The following is a 16,948-nucleotide window of genomic DNA, read 5'->3' as shown; positions in this document are numbered from 1 at the left end:
ATAAACTGATATCTCCCCATCAAAAGTCCTGATACATCCTGAGTAATTTTCCAATCTGTGAGGATGATGATCTAATACCTGGCTCCCTGTATTTACCTTCTAAAAGCTCATCCCCAGTGCTTATTACTTTTCGGGCATATTGTCTATACTTTCCTACAATTGTTCTCTGACCTGAAGTTAGCTGAAAATTATCTAACTTAGATATCACACGTATACTATCATGTCAGCTCTCTATCTCGGTGCTTGCTCACCTAAGTTTACCTCTGTTGTACTCCCCTGGAATTTCTCCTTTGTTTATCAGCCCTCCTATCTCTGCCATTCTCAATCCAAGCCTTGTCACATAAGCAGCCCTCTTGCCATCTGTCTAATCTCTTCCCCAACCCCGGCAAGGAATTTGTCCTGAATGAATCTAAATATATGCCTCCTTTTCTGATTTTGGCTTATTGAGCACGTCCAGAGGAAGACATGTATACAGGAATATTGAAATAAAAGTCAGAGCCTGCTACCTCAGTCAGACCCTCCCAGTGCCAAAACCTGCAAGATTTAAATATTCCTCTTCCTTTCTGATAGTAGATAATCATAGTAGATAAATATACTTTCTACATCACAGGGAAGGCACAAGCTTATGACAACCTTCAGCCATCAAATGTATAATCATGTTAAGTCCTTTCACGGTATCCTTGACTCTGCCCTCTTCCGTATCTTTCACGTGCGGTCCGTCCTAAAGTTCAATTTATGTTATGTTGCTGACAGCTCCTCAAATGATTCACAGTCATTGCTATATTCTGGTATTTATGCCTTTGTGGAATCCCCTCTGTATGAGTATGGGCTGCACTTAATAATTTGATTCTAATGAACAGAACATGGGGGGCAAATGGGACATCACTTCCAAGATGTGGTTACACAATACTGTTACTCCCATCTCACTCGCAGTCTCTGGCATGAGCTGCTTGCTTGCTTTGATGAAGCAGAAGCTGCCAGGTTGTGAGCTTCTCCGCAGAAGCCACCATGGAAAGGAGCAAGGGAGGCTGAGAAGGAACGGAGACCCCCAGTCCAACAGCATCCTAGTAAATGCCAGCACCCCCCCCCCCCATGTGGGAAGTAGATTTTTCCATACTCAGGCCCTCCAGTCATACCGGAGCCTCACCTGGCAACCTGATTGCATCCCATGGGAAACCCTGAGCAGAAAAACAGCTAAGCCACGACCTACAGAATATGTTTGGTAACAAGTGGTGTTTCTAAGCCGCTAAATTTCGAAAGGATTCGTTATGCAGAAATACATAACTATTATCTAAAATGCTTTATTTAGAGCATGATTCTGGAGCCAGACTGCTCAAAACTCTTCATTTCCTCAATTCGCATACTGTCTGCCACCTTCCAGCGGTGTGAACTGGGGGAAGTTGATTAACTTCACTATGACTAAATGTCCTCACTTATAACCTGGCGATAATAATAGTGTCTACCTTTTAAGATCACTGTAAGCTGAAATGAGTTAATAAAAGTGAAACCCTAAGAACAAAGTCTAAAATTCTTTGTATTCTATGTACTATTAATGTCCCTTAGTATCCCATGACGACCCTGCTACCACTCTGGTATCAAAGGTGCATTTTTTTTTTTTAACCACTGAAACAGCTCTTAAGTTGTTTTCCTAGTTTCATCTTCATTCTCATCGTATTCATTCTGCACTGCAGCCCAATAGAGCTTTTCATATGTACACTTCACCAGGCAGGTTATTTCTCTGCAGTAAGCTTTTCATTGAAGTTATGTTGTATTTAGAAACAATCAGGGTGGCTCACAGGGACCTGCCCACCTTTCTAGACACATCTCTCGACATCCTCTCCCCTGCATCTGTACTCTAAACCAGTTTAGCTTAATGAATATCCCTCATTCTCACCTGACTCTGGGCCTGTATATGTGCAGTACCTTCTCTGATAGCCCACATGTCATGAGGCATAGCACATTTATAATTAATATTTTATATATAGTGTTTGTATTTCTCTCTCACGTGAGAGGGGCCATATGGCTCATGTTCATTACTGTTTTCCCAAGGTCAAAAGCAATGCTTGAATAATACAGTAGTAGCTGCTCAACAGATATTAGCAGAATGAATGGTGGCCTGGACTAATGCAAAGACTTGGCTTCGGAAGTAAAAATGTAAGGAAAGATACAGGTAAGTGTTAGAAATAATGTAGAACTGGCAAAGCCTTTAAATTCCTTTAAATTCTATGAAAGAGAGATACACAGCAATAATGTTAGCATGGGCTGTCCATTAAAATACAAACCTTATGTTATAAAATATATGCTGTCTGTGAAAAACATTTTTTATATAAAAAATATGGCTAGTTACAACAGTCACATAAATATATACAAATACATGCATATACACAAATATAACAAGTAGAAAAAGAAAGCAGAGATTTTTTTCAAAATACCATTTTGTAGGTAAAAACAGTACTGTTTCAATTGCTGTATCCAATGCTCTTGCCTTGACCTTATTTTTAGTAATTTCTCTGTCACCTCCCAAACTGTTCTTCTTTCTTCCCTTCCAGACATTGAGTTTTTCTACGTCTATCCCTTTCTCTGTAACCACACCTTCTGTTTTTCTTCTCTCCTAACTCTACTCCATACAGTTTTGATTTTTGCCATCTTCCCCTTTCCCATGAGAAAGGCTCTCGTGGAAACACAACAAAAATTTGCATAATAAATATATTACGAACACCTTTGTGTCGAAACTCCATCAGTAAGATTGTAAAAAGAGCCACAAGACTTGTAGAGTGTCCTTAGACTTGAAGTATCATGACCTAAGAGCAAATAACCTAGTAACTATAGTTTCACATAGGTGTTATCTTAGTATATTTGGGAAACGAAGTAGACTGGAAGTCTGAGACCAAGGATATGGTCTTGTGGGTAAGAAATTATCTACCACAGAAACCAGAATTCATGCATTTGACTTTAGGCTCTTTATACTATTTGTAGTAGTAAAATTTGGCCAAAGCTACCTCCTAATAAATACATATTATGGTGTCATTTCTGTACATAGTACAGAATGTACTTGTCTATATAATGAAGTATAAACTTAACATGACATTCAAGGCCCTACATGGTCTGATACAACACTCTCTAGCTTCACCTCCAGGTACTGTTTTCTCCCTCCACATATACATGTTTCAACACGATACACTAGACTTTGTAAGCCCTGGGACATAACATGCAACCATATTTTAAACCTTTCACATGGGTTCTGCTGCCAAGAGATTACTCCTCTATAGACCTTACGGTTTCCTTCTTACCATTTAAAACTACTCCACAAGTTGTCTCCTCAGAGGCCTCTAGAGACAGAGTTATATGAGATACAAACTCCTCCCTCTGCCCTCTCTAAGAACCACATACAAGCCTTTATTATAAAATTTATCATATCAAATCACAACATGTGGTCAAATGTCTCTATTATTTTTCTAAGCTCTAAAAGCTTCCTAAAGGCAGAAATGATACCAGGATCTTTATGTTATCATGGCCTAGCATAGAACATGGCACATAATATGGACTTAGTAAAAATATTTATTGGATAGATGGACAGGGGACCAAAAACTAGAAGTCGCCAATCCCAAACAAAGTACGCATTCAGTGTTAGACTCCTCCAAAATGTCTCCTGCTCATGTCATAAAATAATAGTAATTTCTTGAACATATTTTCTAGAAATTTGGGAAATATATACACTGTTTAGAGAATGAAGATTGATAGTTTGAAAAACCAGATGAGTATTAAGTTTCATGAAAATTGAAAATAAATTTTGGATTGATAGTTTGCTTACTTTCTTTTCATTTCCATAATGATTTGCTTCTTCCAAACTTTAAATGTACTGTTTATTGATGTATCAGGTATGAGTGCATTATTTTAATACATGTTTCTTATTTATCTTATGTGCTAATGTAGAAACCTGCATTGTAGATTATTTTAATTTTAAAATATTCTGAATTTTATTTTTTTTTAATTTTTTTTCAACGTTTATTTATTTTTGGGACAGAGAGAGACAGAGCATGAATGGGGGAGGGGCAGAGAGAGAGGGAGACACAGAATCGGAAACAGGCTCCAGGCTCTGAGCCATCAGCCCAGAGCCCGACGCGGGGCTCGAACCCACGGACCGCGAGATCGTGACCTGGCTGAAGTCGGACGCTTAACCGACTGCGCCACCCAGGCGCCCCTAAAATATTCTGAATTTTAAATAAATTGCATTGTACTTAATCTTGACCATTGACATTAGGCCAACATGGAGTTAAGTCTCAGCTCTGCCATTTATTAGTCGTAGCTCTGCAAGTTTGGCCAAGTTATATAATATCTTTAAAGTTATAAATACCTGAAACTTGAAATTAATATAGTTTCTAAGAAAGATGTGACTGAAATGTAATAAAATTATATATAAAGCTCTTAATACTCACTACATAGTAAGTTTTGATATATTTTAGGTCTTAATGTTTTAGTTTTTACTGTTAAAACAGGATGTTGTCCCTACCTAAAGCATATTGTTTATATAAATGTTTTGTCCATTTACTCTTTTTTCTTGTATGTCTTTAATCATTTCCCCTCCCCTCCTCCTGAACCTCAGATGATATCTTGGTTAAATTTTTTCTCCCTAAAGAAAACTGTGCCTCACAACTCCCACCCCCAAACCACTACCTGTGTCCTTCTTGGTCACCAAGCTGTGACGAGTCCATCCACCCTCACTGCTTTACCTTGGACCATTTATTTTTAACCTAGTGTAATCACCATAGGAACTGGTTTTCACAGTATCACCAGTGACTTTTTAACTGACAAATCAAAAGATGTGCCTATATCTGCCTCTTTATAGCACCTGTATAGTATGTTATGGACAGCCAATTATATCTTGGTTCTATCACCTGTGCTTCCTGTATCGTTCGGTTGCCCCATTTCAGAATCATCTCACTTTTGTTCCTAAGCCTGTGTCTAGAAAATTCTTGTTACATGTGCCAATTAACTTTATTACATCATTTTTTACTAATTTCATTTATCTTTTATTATTTTTCATTTTCTCACGAGTTTCTTACATACTTTTCCTAGTTATCATAAATTTTGTATATGGTAACACTTTCCAAAAATAAGTAAAACAGTATCTACTTCCAGAAGAATATATCCATTTAATAGATAAATTAGTTAACAAAGATATTGTTCTTTTATTCAAATGTTGACTTAAATATAGCAAATGTTTTCTTTCTAATCATAATACTATGTGACATAGATTAAAAGAGAAATTGGAAACCTGTATATGCTTGTCAATGATACTCTTCTAAATGATAAATGTTGTCATTTAAAAAAAAAAAAAAAAGAAAGTTCCCCTGGCTTTCTCAGCTTACCCATAAAGAAATAATATAATGCTAACTGAAATAATCATCTCATTTATATGAATACTTTTTATATAGCCATACATGAAAACATATATACATATATAAATTTCAGTTGTGAGGTTTAGCAGTTGTTTAGGGTTGAAAAGTAAATTTAGATCACACACCCCCCCCCCCCCGTTTTAATGTGTAAAGCACACAAACTATGGCATCGTGTTTAGCCATAGCTTTCACATGTTTTGGACTTTGTATATTCTAGTTGCAAATATGGTATGCACTTGCAGCTAGATGTAAGATACTTATGATATAGTATGTTGGAAGGGTATGTTAGTGTAAAGGATGCAATATAAATCCGTGTTGAAGAGATATTATCATGTATAAAGCTTCAGTGCAGTTTGGGAGACTATGATGAGAAGAAGGAATACACAAGATGGGTAGATGAGTTTTTACTAGATCCTCAAAATCCAGGCAAAATGATTTGGATAATATTAGAGGACTTTGCAGGGGAAAAATGGATTCACACGCTGAATGTTGTCTCTCAGAGGTAGCTTGGAGAACTGTTTACATGGTCCCTTTAAGAAATGGTATAACTCTAGACAGGCAAAGCCTAAAAATGTAAAAAGCTGGGTAGATAGGCAGAGTATTCTGGAAAAGAATGAACACCTCTTAGTGATAGAGTAATAATAAACAAATTGATAAAAAGAATACCAGTTTCATTATAAAAGAGAAGGGTTTATCTACTTCAAACCTACCTGTATGATATAAATATTGAAAATAATAGCTGAAATACCCCAAAGGCATTATATAATCAGTCCTAACTTTCGTGTGGTCCCAAATCTGTCATTTGACTATAATAAGTTTCAGATAAAATTTTCACTAAAACACTCTAAGTAAAACACTCCTCTGAGGAGATTTGTGACAAAATGTAATTATTCCTCTTGAACTTTATATAGTATGTGGTGGTTGAATAAAGCAGTTGCTAGTCTGAAAAAAAAAGAAAGAGCCCTACATATTACAGCCACTATACTGAACTATATCAAAGGACCATAGGAACAAAATATACTTTGTTCCATTCCCTGGAATACAGCCATCTGGTTTAATGTTAGGAAAGGAAAAAAAAAAAAAAAAAAAAAAGAGGGAGGAAAGGAGAGAAGGCGAGAGAACAAATACATATACATACAAACATACATACAAAAACATGCCCTCCCTAAAAAACTTCTTAAGAGGGCTTTGAAAAATACTCTAGATGGATTTTAGAAAAGAAAAGAAATTAATCTCTTTGGGACATTGCAGAAAATATAAGACAATAAGTGCTGCACCGAGTGACATCTCTAATGCTTCTGTCCAGTGAGGTAGAAACTAGTTTTCTGCATGGCTGCTCAGCCCAAGAGCAATGACTTTCAGCAAGAAAACAACACAAACTGGGACAAGAGGTACATTAAGGAGAGGCTTAAAGATGTCTGATGAAATACTGAGTGCTATTTTCACAGTATAATTGGAAAACAGTTTTGTACTACTAGATTGAGAAATAACTTGTAAGTGTCTGACTTTAAATATGTTCTGTTACTTCGTTTTTACTCTCCCGTTAATACAGTCTTGTAGTTGGGTTTTTCCCTTCTTTCTTGTTAATGGGTTATTACAACAATAAGGAGACAACTACTTTTTAAAGAGAATTCCAATTACATTTACAAATGGTCAGTTCTGTCCCGTGACAGTGGAGATTCAAGTCCTCCTTGCTAAGCATGTCTATAAACTTTCAATAATTCACTGATACTCTCATAGCGGTCATGATACTGCCTCTTTAGAGTTTTGATTCATGGAAATGGTTGGTAAACTATTCTACAGTACTCTAGTTGAAGAAATGGGATAGCTTTATTTTGTATGTGCCAGGCCTTGTGGCCTGTTGCAAGGCCTAATGGATTTTAAATGTTTTATCAGTTTTTAAAGTATTTTTCCATGAGTGATAGAATTTATCATTTTATCTTTCACAAGTTACTCTTCTGTTAGCTTTTATTTTTCTTGTCTATCTTCAAGTAGTAAAAATTCTTTACTTACTGACTTGTTAAATAGAGGATCTTGTAAGAAGTTAGGCTTTCACTAGAAAATTATGCTTATCTGTATCAAAATAACTTATTTATCCATAAATCTATGTGGAAGTATACAGTTTGGAAGTGAATCCACATCAACATTATCTAAAAGTAAAGGGCGGGCATCTGGGTGGCTCAGTCTATTGAGCGTCTGATTTCGGCTCAGGTCATGATCTCACGGTCTGCGGGTTCAAGCCCCATGTCAGGGTCTGTGCTGACAGCTTGGAGCCTGGAGCCTGCTTCAGATTCTGTGTCTCCCTCTCTCTCTGCCCCTCCCCTGCTCATGCTCTGTCTCTCCCTCTCTCTCAAAAATAAACACATGAAAAAATTTTTAATAAAAATAAAAAAAATGAAACTAAAGGGCCTTCATAAGAACCTTTCCTACTAACTTAAAGAACAAGCTTGAAAACCCAAGATACTATCACGATGAACACTGATTTTCAATTTTCTCTATTTATGAAATGAAAAATACACTACTGTGTCTCTCTAGTGGTACAGTAGTCTAGAAGTATATCTCTGATATTGACACCAAGGGCTATTTAGCAAAAAACAAGTAGTTTCTTCATACAGCATTTACAAGTTCATTACAGATTTACAAGTTCTTTGAGAATCACGTTTAATTAAGTTTATTTTACCTCATGCCTCTTATTTCTGTGCCTTTAGTATCTAGAACATTGCATTTTAGAATGACACTTAGCAACTCCTGAAATAAATTAATAGGTTGAATTTTTGCCATATTTACTATATATAGCAATCCGTGAACAATTTTGGTCTAGCATCTATTTTTAGTGCATTCAGCTCTTTGGAAAAATAGATTTCCTTCTATTCTCACCTTTAGATTGAGCTTAGATTATTTTTTCAAGGAGATAATGTGTGTGCATGTATTTAAAGTCTTTGGGATAGTGTGTCCATATACCTTACCTATTGCTATTTTTATTAATAGCCCTGACACCTCAGAACAATAGAAATTCCCTTCCTTTGCTATATAAGATGCATGTTACAAATGGACTCCTCCGAGAAGAATGTTGTTTAAAATAACTTTGGACAGAAAAACTTATCTTGGAGTTTATTTGCTTGCTATCACAGTCACCTCCTAGGTCTTGCAATCGAAATTAGCTATTCTTCGAGTCCCCCTTCAACCTCCATCCATTCTGTTGTGAGGACTTACTGTTCCTTTCCCTTGCTTCACTCTTTGCACCAGCTATTTTAAAATATTTTAAATTTATATATGCAGTACAATATTTTTTTTAGATGAAGTGCACCGGATCCATCTAAAAACAACTTTTGCCAAGCTAGTCATCAAGGAACATCTTATTAAATACCAAGACTTTTCCAGATTTTTGTCATCATCTCTAATCATGGCCTCAAACTACATCATCTTTAATCATGATAACTTTTCTTTTATACATCTCTGGATTTTTTTCTAAGCAATTATCATTTTGTTTTGATTCTCTGTTTTGGGATTCTATACTCTTATTTTACAATACATTGATTGGTTTAGAATTAAATAACCAGCTTAGAGGTTATTTATGGTCTTGAAAGACAGTTTTGTTTTTTTGTTTTTTTAATTATAAGTTGCCCAGACATCATTTCAAATTCTCTATTATATTTCTGTCTGCCCTCAGGGATAATTACTAATCTAGACTCTACACTTGTTTTAACTCATTTATTCCTTAGACGAACTAATAATATAAGAATAAAAAGTAACCTCCTTTCACATATAAGAAAACTGAGGTCCAGGGAGTTTAAGCAACCGGCTAAGGACCTCACAGCTAGTAAAACAATAAAGCTGGGATTGAAATTGAGTGACTGCTCTGAGAGACTTAACCTTTCAATCACTGTGTTATACTTTGATTTGGGAGGAATATGGCTGAGACCTTGACAAGTTTTCAACCTTGTGACTATTTTTAGTCAGAGTTAAAACAATTTTGTTACCAAGCAGAGAATAGCAAAGCTATTTAGATTTGTGGGGACTGAATGGTCAGCTAGGCTAACTTAATAAGTATCCACCTTCTTCCAACCAGCTTTGTCTCTCACTTCCATGACTCGCATCTATGGCTCACGAAATATTAATAAGCAAAAGTCCTGGATCATTAAATATTTGCAACCCTGGAGGATAATTAGAAATCCCCAAAACCTGGAATGCTTCTTTAGCCTATGACTTTATTTAAAAAAAAAAAAGAAAAAGAACATGAGTTTGACTAGAGCCTATTCTCTCAAGTAAGAATTATAAACTATTAAAGGTAAATTAGGAAAAAAATTACATGTATGAACGGTGAATAATAAGAATTAATATGATTCTTCAAAGTTTTATTTTTCCCAAGATTACATACATATTCTCATTCTACTCACTGAATTGTGAGGAATTCAGTTCTTGACTCCAAAGCTTTAAAAATAATTCAAATTCTTATATTAACCTTTTATTTCTTCTTTCTTTCCTTAACAAGAGTATGTGCACCCATTTCGTAATCAGAAGCCATATGATAGCGACCAAGGTTTATGAGTATTTCTTTTCTTTCTTTTTTAAAAAATGTTTTATTTATTTTTGAGAGAGGGAGAGTGCAAGCAGAGGAGGAGCAGAGAGAGAGGGGGACAGAGGGTTCAAAGCAGGCTCTGCACTGACAGCAGTAAGCCCACTGTGGAACTTGAACTCATGAGCCATGAGATCATGACCTAATCCAAAGTTGGACGTTCAGCCGACTGAGCCACTAAGCACCCCATGTTTCTGAAAGTTAAAATATTTGGATGTATATTCACAATGAAGAAATGTTGTGAGTTGGTGAAATATGGTGGAGTGATTCTAAAATTGTAGCTTGTTCCTTATCACAGAGCAATCTCAAAGAATATGGGGAATTGGAGCCCCAAAAGCAACTATTTGGCCCATAATTTATTCTCTCTCACTTTCAATTATTTTCATTTGTTTAATACTAACAATTAAGTCATAGGGTTGTTATGAAGATGAAATGAGACAAATAAATGTAAAATATCTGTTCCATGTTGTAGGCATCTATTAATTTAAATAAAGGGAGCAGAACAATTATAACACAAAGCAGATAAAAACACCAAGGAAATGAATTTGGAAGTGATAAAAGGACAATGAAAGCATAGGATCTTTCATTGGTCTAATCATTTACTAATCATTTAGATATATAATTCTTATATACTTCCTATTATTTTTCTGCTCTCAGTATTTGATAACTGTGATAAGGAGAGAATTAAGGTCTTTGGATTATTAGTAAGAAAATGGGGAAAAAAAGCAGTTTATAAAGAATAGGCAGCTAGAAACCAGAAGACTTGAGATATAGTTGTGAATATGCTATTAAATGTTTGGGTAACTTTGTTTACATCAGTTTATTTTTTGTTTGTTTCAAGTTTTTATTAAATTCCATTTAGTTAACATACAGTGTTATATTAGTTTCAAGAGTAAAATTGAGTGAATCATCACTAACATATAACACCTATTGCGTATCACAGCAAGTAGCCTCCTTAATATCCATCACCCTTTCAGCCTATCCCCCACTAACCACCCATCCAGAAACCTTCAGCTTGTTCTCTATAGTTAAGATTCTGTTTCATGGTTTGTTTCTTACTTCCCCCTCCATCACATGTCCATCTGTTTAGTTTCTTAAATTTTACATATGAGTGAAACCATATGGTATTTGTCTCTCTTTGACTTATTTGCTTAACATAATACACTCTAGCTTCATCCATCCATGTCGTTGCAAATGGCAAGATTTCATTCTTTTTACATGGCTGAGTAATACTGCATTATGTGTGTGTGTGTGTGTGTGTGTGTGTGTGTGTATATATATATATATATATATATATATATATATATATATATTGCAGCTTCATTGTCCATTCATCATTTGCTGGACATTGGGCTCTTTCCATGCTTTGACTATTGTTGACAATGCTGCTATATACATCAGGATGCATGTGTGCCTTCAAATCAGTATTTTTGTATCCATGGGGTAAAAGTACAATTGCTGGATTGTAGGGTAGTTCTATTTTTAGTTTTTGAGGAACCTCCATACTGTTCTCCAGAGTGGCTGCACCAGTTTGCATTCCCACCAACAATGTAAGAGGGTTCCCCTTTTTTGCATCCTCATCAACATCTGTTGTTTCCTGAGTTGTTCGTGTTAGCCATTCTGACAGGTGAGGTGGTATCTCATTGTGGTTTTGATTTGTATTTCCCTTATGATGAGTGATGTTGAGCATCTTTCCGTGTGTATATTAGCCATCTGGATGTCTTCTTTGGAAAAATGTCTGTGTATGACTTCTGCCCATTCCTTTATTTGACTATTTGCTTTTTGGTGTTGAGTTTTATAATTTTTAGTGGATTTTGGGTACTAAACCTTTATCACATGTGTTATTTGCAAATATCTTCTCCCATTCCATTGGTTGCCTTTTACTTTTGTTGATTGTTTTCTTCTCTATGCAGAAGGTTTTTATCTTAATGAAGTCACAGTAGTTCATTTTTGCTTTTGTTTCTCTTGCCCCTGGAGACATACCTAGTAAGAACTTGCTACGGTGGATGCAAAGATGTTGCTACCTGTCTTCTCCTCTAGGACTTTGATGATTTCCTGTCTCACCTTTAAGTCTTTCATCCATTTTGTACTTATTTTTGTGTATGGTGCAAGAAAGTAGTCTAGTTTCATTCTTTTCTATGTGGCTGTCCAGTTTTGCCAGCACTCTTTATTGAAGACACTGTCTTTTTTTCCATTGACTATTCTTTCCTGCTTTGTTGAAGATGAGTTGATCAAATAGTTATGGCTTCATTTCTGGAATTTCTATGCTGTTCCATTGATCTCTGTGTCTGTTTTTGTGCCAGTACCATACCATCTTGATCACTATAGTTTGCAATATAACTTGAAGTCTGGAATTGTAATGCCTTGCAGGTTTGCTTTTCTTTTTTCAAGATGGCTTTGGCTATTCAAGAGGTCTTTTGTGTTTCCATACAAATTTTAGAGTTGTTTGTTCTACCTTTCTGAAAAATACAGGTGGTATTTTGATAGGGATTGCATTAAATATGTAAATATGTACATTCACCTGGGGTAGTATAGCATTTTAACAATATTTGTTTTTTTCCAATCCATAAGCATGGAATGTTTTTCAATTTCTTTGTGTCTCAATTTCTTTCATAAGTATTCTATAGTTTTCAGAGGGCCTATCTTTTACCTCTTTGGTTAGGTTTATTCCTAGGTATCTTATTTTTGGTGCAGTTATAAAAGGGATCGATTCTTTGATTTCTCTTTCTGCTGCTTCGTTATTGGTATATAGAAATGCAGCAGATTTCTGTGCATTGATTTTGTATCCTGCAACTTTACTGAATTTGTGTATCAGCTCTAGCAGGCGTTTGGTGCTTTTGGGTTTTTGGTGCTTTCAGGTTTTCTACATAGAGTATTATGTCTTCTGTGAATAGTGAAAGTTTAACTTCTTCCTTGCCATTTTGGATGCCCTTTTGTTTCTTTTTGTTATTGATTGCTCAGGCTAGGAATCCCAGTACTGTGTTAAATAACAATGATGAAAGTGAGCATCTTTGTCTTGTTCCTGATCATAGAAAATTCTCAATTTTTGCCTATCGAGGATGATATTAGCTGTGGGTCTTTTATATATGGCCTTTAAGATGTTGAGGTATGTTCCCTTTATCCCTACTTTATTGAGGTTTTTTATCAAGAAAGGATGCTGTACTTTGTCATATACTTTTTCTGAATCTTTTGAGAGGATCATATGGTTCTTATCCTTCCTTTTATTAATGTAATGTATCTTATTGATTAATTTGTGAATATTGAACCACCCTTGCATCCCAGGAATAAGTTCCACTTGATCATGGTGAATGATTCTTTTAGTGTAATGTTGGATTCAGTTTGCTAGTATTTCGTTGAGAATTTTTGCATCTATGTTTATCAGCGATATTGGCTGATTCTCTTTTTTAATGCATTCTTTGGTTTCAGAATGAAGGTAATGATGACCTCATAGAATGAGTTTGGAAGTGTTCCTTCCATTTCTACTTTTTGGAATAGTTTGAGAAGAATAGGTACTAATTCTTATTTAAATGTTTGGTAGAATTACCCTGGGAAGCCATCTGGTCCCAGAACTTTGTTTATTTGGTGATTTTTGATTACTGATTCAATTTCTTTACTCGTTATGGATCTGTTCAAATTATCTATTTCTTCCTGTTTCCATTGGTAGTTTATACGTTTCTAGGAACTTACCCATTTCTTCTAGATTGCCCAATTTGTTGGCATGTAACTTTATATAATATTCTTTTAAAATTGTATTTCTGTGGTGTTGATTATAATCTTACCACTCTCATTTATGATTTTATTTGGTCCTTTCTCTTTCCATTTTGAATAAGTTTGACTAAGGGTTTATCAATGTTATTAATTCTTTCAAAGAACAAGCTCCTGGGTTGATTGATCTGTTCTACGGAGTTTTTTTTTTTTTGTTTCTTTGTTTTTCATTCATTTCTGCTGTAATCTTTATTATTTCCCTTCTTCTTCTGGCTTTATTTAGGCCTCATTTGTTGTTCTTTTTCTAGCTCCTTTAGGTGTAAAGTTAAGTTCGGTATTTAATATTTTTCTTTGCTTCTTTTTTCTTTATAAATTGTTTTAATGTTTATTTATTTTTGAGAGAGAGAGACAGAGTGTGAGTGTGGCAGGGGCAGAGAGAGAGGGAGACACAAAATCTGAAGCAGGCTGCAGGCTATGAGCTGTCAGCACAGAGCTTGACATGGGGCTCGAACTCACAGACTGCAAGGCACCCCTCCATGTATTTTTTTAAATTATTTTTTTTTAATTTCTTCTTTTAACTTTCTGGTTGACCCATTCATTTTTTAGTAGCATATTCCTTAACCTACATTTATTTGTGGTCTTTCCAAATTTTTTTCTCGTGGTTGACTTCAAGTTTCATAGCGTTGTGGTTGATGCATTGCATGATCTTATTGTTTTTGTACTTGTTGAGGCCTGATTTGTGACCTAGTATGTGATCTATTCTGAAGAATGTCCCATGTGTACTTGAAAAGAATTTGTATTCTGGGGCCCGTGGATGGCTCAGTCGGTTAACTGTCTGACTTCGGCTCAGGTCATGATTTCACAGCTTGTGAGTTGGAGCCCCACATCCAGCTCTGTGCCGACAGCTCAGAGCCTGGAGCCTGCTTCAGATTGTGTGTCCCTCTCTCGCTCTGCTCCTGCCCTGCTAATGCTCTCTCTCTCTCTTTCTCAAGAAAAGAAAAAAAAAAGAATGTGTATTCTGCTGCTTTAGGATTGAGTATTCTGAATATGCCCCTGAAGTCCATCTGATCCTGTGTGTCATTGAAAGCCATTGTTTCCTTGTTGATTTTTCTTTTTTTTTTTTTTTCCCTTGTTGATTTTTCTGCTTGGATGATCTGTGCATTGGTTTAAGCAGAGTGCTAAATCCCCTATTATTGTTGTATTATTATTAATGAATTCCTTTTTGTTTGTTATTAATTGTTTTATATATTTTGGTGCTCCAGGTTGGGAGGTGAATATTTACAATTGTTAGATCCTCTTGTTGTATAGATATAGTGCCCTTCTTCATCCCTTATTATAGTCTTTGGTTTAAAATCTAGTTTGTCTGATAGAAGTATGGCTACTCTGGCATTCTTTTGATATTCATTAGCATGATAAATGGCTCTCCATCCCCTCACTTTCAGTTGCAGATGTCTTTAGATCTAAAATGAGTCTCTTGTAGGCAGCCTATAGATGGTTGTTGTTTGTTTGTTTATTTGTTTGTTGTTTTTAATCTATTCTGACACCGTGGTCTTTTGATTGGAGCATGTAGTCATTTTACATTCAGAGTGATTATTGATAGATATGTAATATTCAGTGCCATTTTATTACTTGTTTTGTATTGTTTCTGGAGATTTTACTCTCTTCCTTTCTAGCCTTTGTCACTTTTGGTCTTTCCTTCCTGCTCAGAGTCCCCTTTAACATTTCTGGCAGGGTTGGTTTAATGATCACAAACTCCTTTAGTTTTTGTTTGTCTGGAAAACTCTTTATCTGTCCTCCTATTCTGTATGACAGCCTTACCACATAGAGTATTCTTGGCTGCACATATTTCCAATTCAGCACATTGAATATATCGTGCCACTGCCTTCTGGTTTGCCAAGTTTCTGTGGAAAGATCTCCTGTTAACCTTATTTGTCTTCTAAGTTAAGGGCTTCTTTTATCTTGCTGCTTTTAGGATTTTTCTTTATCTCTATATTTGGCACATTCAACTACTATATGTCTTGGTGTTGTCCTGCTTTTGTTGATTTTGATGGGAGCTCTCTGTGCCTCCTGGATTTGAATGTCTGGTTCCTTCCCCAGATTATGCAAGTTTTCATCTGTGATTTCCTTAAACCTTCTACCCCCTTTTTCCCTCTCTTCTTCTTCTGGGGCTCCTATGATACAAGAGTTATTATGCTTTATGGAGTCACTGAGTTCTCTAAGTCTATATTCGTGATCTAATGTTATTCTTTCCCTCTTTTCAGATTCATTATTTTCCATAATTTTGACTCTTATATCACTTATTCATTCCTCTATTTCTTTCATCCTGGTTGTTATACCATTTAGTTTCAATTCTTGGCTATTTTACTTTTCATATTGGCCTAGCCTTTAGGTCTTTTACCTCTGCAGCAAGGGACTCCCTGGTGTCTTCTATTCTTTTCTCAAGCCCAGCTAGTATCCTTATGGTTGTTCCTTTAAATTCTGGATCAAGCGTATTATTTATATCTGTTTTTATTAGATCCCTAGTCATGAACTTTTCTTGGTTTTTTTGTTTGTTTGTTTTTTTTCTTTTGGGATGAGTTCCCTCTGTCTTGGCATTTTGTCTAGGTCTCTGTCTTCTTCACTGTGTTAGGAAATCATGTTTGTTTACATCAGTTTATTGGAAATGATGTGTCACATCTTTTGATATTTTAAAATTGTATGAGTCTCAAGGCCAGTGATTTTGTATAATGCAAGTTTATGACAAACCAAATGAAATCAAATATATCTAACAGTTCATCAACAATACCAGACAGTTCCTTTGCTTCATGTATAAGTTGCAAAAACATTAAGAAGCTAAAATTACTGGGGCGCCTGGGTGGCTCACTTGGTTGAGCGTCCAACTTCAGCTCAGGTCATGATCTCACAGTTTGTGAGTTCAAGCCCCGCGTCAGGCTCTGTGCTGACAGCTCAGAGCCTGGAGCCTACTTTGGATTCTATGTCTCCCTCTCTCTGCCCCTTCCCTGCTCATGCTCTCTCTCTGTCTCTCAAAGATGAATAAACATTAAAAAAAAAGCTAAAATTGCTTAAGAATAATAAAATTTTAAGAAAATATAAGACACAGATGGTCATGAAAATATTGAAATATTAAATAGAAAATTAGTTCAGATTACTCTTTTTGGGAAAAAAAGGACATTGGGGATTTGAAGATTTCCTTTCAAAACATTTCATGATTGGAATAGGAAGGACAGCCACTCTTGGCGGGTAAAGTAGTAATGAGAAGATAGAAATA

At 35.6% G+C, this 16,948-nt stretch overlaps 1 protein-coding gene across 2 annotated transcripts in view; it reads left to right on the top strand.

Annotated features, from left to right (window-relative positions):
• The window catches only part of PCLO (piccolo presynaptic cytomatrix protein), a 423,639-nt gene that overhangs the window by 253,847 nt on the left and 152,844 nt on the right, over positions 1–16,948 (top strand). The gene's annotated exons all lie outside the window — the stretch shown is intronic.

The sequence above is a fragment of the Prionailurus viverrinus genome, chromosome A2 (assembly GCF_022837055.1).
Source record: "Prionailurus viverrinus isolate Anna chromosome A2, UM_Priviv_1.0, whole genome shotgun sequence".
Lineage (NCBI taxonomy): Eukaryota > Metazoa > Chordata > Mammalia > Carnivora > Felidae > Prionailurus > Prionailurus viverrinus.
The sequence above is the reverse complement of the archived record's forward strand: the minus strand, read 5'-3'. Positions and strand labels throughout refer to the sequence as shown.